Below are 5,000 nucleotides of genomic sequence, written 5' to 3' on the forward strand. Positions count from 1 at the left end.
TGACCTGGTGCCCGGGAGGGGACTCTGAAAATTTTTCAGCCCTTTCGACTCGGGGTTGACCTGGTGGCCGAGAGGGGACTCGCACGGCAGGCAAGCCGCCCTGGGCTCACCCTCCCCGGCCGCAGCGAGGGACTGCCTCCCGGTCGACTGGATCGGGCCCCTGGAAGTCTGGAAAAAAGAATGGAACCTGACGCCTCCGAGGAGGGGGCGCCCAGGGAAGGAGGGAGATCCGGGTTGACCTGCTGACCGGACGGGAAAGAGGCCACCGGGCGTCCCCCCCCCCTTAAAACCTAGGGGTTGACCTGGTGGCCGGAAAGCGAACCGGCCAGCAGGTGAACCCGTTCGATTCCACGGGTTGACCTGGTGCCCGGGAAGCGAACCGGCCAGCAGGTGAACCCGTTCGATTCCACGGGTTGACCTGGTGCCCGGGAAGCGAACCGGCCAGCAGGTGAACCCGTTCGATTCCACGGGTTGACCTGGTGCCCGGGAAGCGAACCGGCCAGCAGGTGAACCCGTTCGATTCCACGGGTTGACCTGGTGCCCGGGAGGGGACTCTGAAAATTTTTCAGCCCTTTCGACTCGGGGTTGACCTGGTGGCCGAGAGGGGACTCGCACGGCAGGCAAGCCGCCCTGGGCTCACCCTCCCCGGCCGCAGCGAGGGACTGCCACCCGGCCGACTGGATCGGGCCCCTGGAAGTCTGGAAAAAAGAATGGAACCTGACGCCTCCGAGGAGGGGGCACCCAGGGAAGGAGGGAGATCCGGGTTGACCTGCTGACCGGACGGGAAAGAGGCCACCGGGCGTCCCCCCCCCCTTAAAACCTAGGGGTTGACCTGGTGGCCGGAAAGCGAACCGGCCAGCCGGTGAACCCGTCCGATTCCACGGGTTGACCTGGTGGCCGGGAAGCGAACCGGCCAGCAGGTGAACCCGTTCGATTCCACGGGTTGACCTGGTGCCCGGGAGGGGACTCTGAAAATTTTTCAGCCCTTTCGACTCGGGGTTGACCTGGTGGCCGAGAGGGGACTCGCACGGCAGGCAAGCCGCCCTGGGCTCACCCTCCCCGGCCGCAGCGAGGGACTGCCACCCGGCCGACTGGATCGGGCCCCTGGAAGTCTGGAAAAAAGAATGGAACCTGACGCCTCCGAGGAGGGGGCGCCCAGGGAAGGAGGGAGATCCGGGTTGACCTGGTGACCGGACGGGAAAGAGGCCACCGGGCGTCCCCCCCTTAAAACCTAGGGGTTGACCTGGTGGCCGGAAAGCGAACCGGCCAGCCGGTGAACCCGTCCGATTCCACGGGTTGACCTGGTGGCCGGGAAGCGAACCGGCCAGCAGGTGAACCCGTTCGATTCCACGGGTTGACCTGGTGCCCGGGAGGGGACTCTGAAAATTTTTCAGCCCTTTCGACTCGCGGTTGACCTGGTGGCCGAGAGGGGACTCGCACGGCAGGCAAGCCGCCCTGGGCTGACCCTCCCCGGCCGCAGCGAGGGACTGCCTCCCGGCCGACAGGATCGGGCCCCTGGAAGTCTGGGGGGGGGGGGGAATCGCCCCACGCCTCCGAGGAGGGCTGCCCGGGCGGGCCTGGCCCCGGAGCTCGAAAAAAAAAAAAAGGATCGGGCCCACTAGAGACATGGACCAGGCCGCCCTGGGCTCACCCTCCCCGGCCGCAGCGAGGGACTGCCTCCCGGCCGACTGGATCGGGCCCCTGGAAGTCTGGGGGGGGGGGGGGGAAATGGAACCTGACGCCTCCGAGGAGGGGACGCCCAGGGAAGGAGGGAGATCCGGGTTGACCTGGTGACCGGACGGGAAAGAGGCCACCGGGCGTGCCCCCGTTAAAACCCCTAGGGGTTGACCTGGTGGCCGGAAAGCAAACCGGCCACTGGGTAGGCCGGTCGGCAACCTAGGGGTTGACCTGGTGGCCGGGAAGCGAACCGGCCAGCAGGTGAACCCGTCCGATTCCACGGGTTGACCTGGTGCCCGGGAGGGGACTCTGAAAATTTTTCAGCCCTTTCGACTCGGGGTTGACCTGGTGGCCGAGAGGGGCCTCGCACGGCAGGCAAGCCGCCCTGGGCTCACCCTCCCCGGCCGCAGCGAGGGACTGCCCCTCCCCACCCCCCGGCTGACAGGATCGGGCGCACTGGAAGTCCGGGACAGTATTTTCCCCGACGCCGGGGAGGGCGGGCGGAGGGGCTCTGGCGGCCAGCCCGGGCCCCGGAGCTCGAAAAGGAAAAAAGGACCGGGCCCGCGAGAGACGGGGGCCCTGCCGCAGGGGGGGGGGCAGTCCGACCGGGGCTCACCGTGCGGCAGGCCCGGGCGTCGGCAGGGGAAAGCGGGCGAGGAGGCGCGGGGCCGGGTGCCTACGGCCATACCGGACCGAACGCCCCCGATCCCGTCCGATCTCGGAAGGTAAACCGTCCCGGGCCTGGCTAGTACTTGGATGGGTGACCGCCTGGGAATCCCAGGTGCCGTAGGCAGCTTTTCCCGGTCCGAGTCAGCTCTCTCTCCTTTTCTGGGGGGGAAGGAGAGGGGGGGACGGGCCGGAAAGCCCCTCGTCGCTCCTGCCGAGTCGGAGGTCGCGGCCGCAGGTCACGGGTCTGGGCGCCTGGGGTCCGGCTCCCCACCCACCCGGCTTCCTCCGCGGAGGACCCCCCCCGGGGCCACCGAAGCCGCTGGGGGAGACGCCGGGCATGGGGCGGACTGGCCCGGACCCTCCCGGCCGCCGGCCCGCAGGTCCGCCCCGAATCCCCCCCCGCGGCCACCCAGGCCAGGCCTGGCCAGGCGGGACGGACGGCGGGTGTCCAGCGCCCAGCGGCTTCCTCCAGCGGGGACCCACGGACCCCAAAGCCGCAGGGGGAGGCCCCGGGCCTGGGACGGACTCGCTCGGACCCCCTGCGCCCGGCCGCCGGCCCGCGGGACCGCCCCGAATCCCCCCGCGGCCACCCAGGCCAGGCCTGGCCAGGCGGGACGGACGGCGGGTGTCCAGCGCCCAGCGGCTTCCTCCAGCGGGGACCCACGGACCCCAAAGCCGCAGGGGGAGACCCCAGGCCCGGGACCGACTCGCTCGGACCCCCCGCCTCCCCTGCGCCCGGCCGCCGGCCCGCGGGACCGCCCCGAATCCCCCCGCGGCCACCCAGGCCAGGCCTGGCCAGGCGGGACGGACGGCGGGTGTCCAGCTCCCAGTGGCTTCCGCCAGCGGGGACCCACGGACCCCAAAGCCGCAGGGGGAGGCCCCGGGCCCGGGACGGACTCGCTCGGACCCCCCGCCTCCCCTGCGCCCGGCCCCCGGCCCGCGGGACCGCCCCGAATCCCCCCGCGGCCATCCAGGCCAGGCCTGGCCTGGCGGGCCGGTGTGCAGCTCCCCCGGGCTTCCTCCCCCGACGACCCGCGCCCCCCTGAGCCGCAGGCGGAGACCCCGGCCCCGGGGCGGACCGGCCCGGGCTCGCCCGAGCCCCCTGCGCCCGGCCCGCAGGACCGCCCCCCCGAATCCCCCGGGAGAGGCCCGGCCTGCACGCCACTGACGACCCGCGGCCCCCAAAGTCGCAGGAGGCGCCCCCCCCCCCCCGGTTAGCCCCGTCTCGCTCCGCGCCCCCCGCCCCTCGCTGCCGGGACCGGGCGCCGCCCCAGAGTCAGCCGCAGCCGGCCGGCCTGAGAGCTGCCCTCCTGTGGACGACGGTGAGTTTACCTTGATACTAACCGGCCGTCAGCCAGGTCAACCCCATTGCTAGACTGGGGTGGACCTGGTGGCCGAGTGGGGACTTGGAACATTTGACAGCTGCTTCCCGGGGCTTGACCGGTTGTCCTGAACGCCCCCCACCCCCACCCCCAGCCCCCGGCTCCTGCTCCCCTCTCCCCAGCCTCGGTGCTCCGCTCCCTGCCTCGGAGGCTGCCTCTCTGCGGCGCCTGCATCGCCTCCGAGGACGCGCACCCTCCGGAGGCTGGACGTAAACCCACCACTGCCGCCGACCCGGCTCTCCGAGGGACGACTGTGAGGCCCCCCACCCCACCCCACCCCCGGACCGCCCTGGGGACGACTGCTAAGCCTCCCCCACCGGACCGCCCGGGGGAAGACTGCGACGCCTCCCGCCAGGCCCCCACCCAGCCTGGGGGAAGACTGCTAAGCCTCCCCCCCACACACACACACACACACTGTCGGGGGATGACGATTAAGCCTCTCCCGGACTGCCCGGGGGAAGACTATTAAGCCTCCCCTGGAACCACTATTAAGCCTGCCCCCGGAGTCCTCGGGGGATGACTGCTAAGCCTCCCCCACCGGACCACCCGGGGCAAGACTGCTAAGCCTCCCTCCCACACACACACACACTGTCAGGGGAGGACTATTAAGCTTTCCCGCTGGAGCGCCCGGGGCGGACGACTGTTAAGCCTGCCCCCGGAGTCCTCGGGGGAGGACTATTAAGCTTTCCCCCCTGGAGCGCCCGGGGGGGGGGGGGGGGGGGACGACTATTAAGCCTGGCCCCCGGAGTCCTCGGGGGACGACTATTAAGCCTCCCCCGGACCTGCTCCCTCTCGACTATTAAGCCCCCCCTCTGCGGTCCTCAGCACCACTGCCGCGCTGCCCTGGGAGTGGGGTGACATCCGGTCCGGAAAGCAAACCGGCCACCAGGTCAACCCGTCGAATCCAATGGGTTGACCTGGTGGCCGGAAAGCAAACCGGTCGCCAGGTCAACCCGTCGAATCCAATGGGTTGACCTGGTGGCCGGAAAGCAAACCGGCCGCCAGGTCAACCCAGTAGATTCAGCGGGTTGACCTGGTGGCCGAACGGGGACTTTGAAAATTTGACAGCCGCTTCCCGGGGGTTGACCTGTTGTCCCGGTGGGGACTTTGAACATTTGACAGCCGCCTCCCAGGGCTTGACCTGTTGTCCCGGTGGGGACTTTGAACATTTGACAGCCGCCTCCCAGGGCTTGACCTGTTGTCCCGGGGGGGACTTTGAACATTTTACAGCCGCTTCCCGGGGCTTGACCTGGTGGCCGAGTGGGGACTTTG

General features: G+C 70.3%; 1 non-coding gene across 1 annotated transcript; it reads left to right on the top strand.

Moving 5' to 3' along the window:
• The first annotated feature begins 2,351 nt into the window (after nt 1–2,351).
• Nucleotides 2,352–2,470, top strand: LOC135979197 (5S ribosomal RNA). Its single transcript, XR_010596521.1, has one exon. It is a non-coding gene; the product is annotated as a 5S ribosomal RNA (ribosomal RNA).
• Nucleotides 2,471–5,000: the final 2,530 nt, after the last annotated feature.

Source organism: Chrysemys picta, unplaced genomic scaffold, assembly GCF_011386835.1.
Source record: "Chrysemys picta bellii isolate R12L10 unplaced genomic scaffold, ASM1138683v2 scaf715, whole genome shotgun sequence".
NCBI classification, from domain to species: Eukaryota; Metazoa; Chordata; order Testudines; family Emydidae; genus Chrysemys; species Chrysemys picta.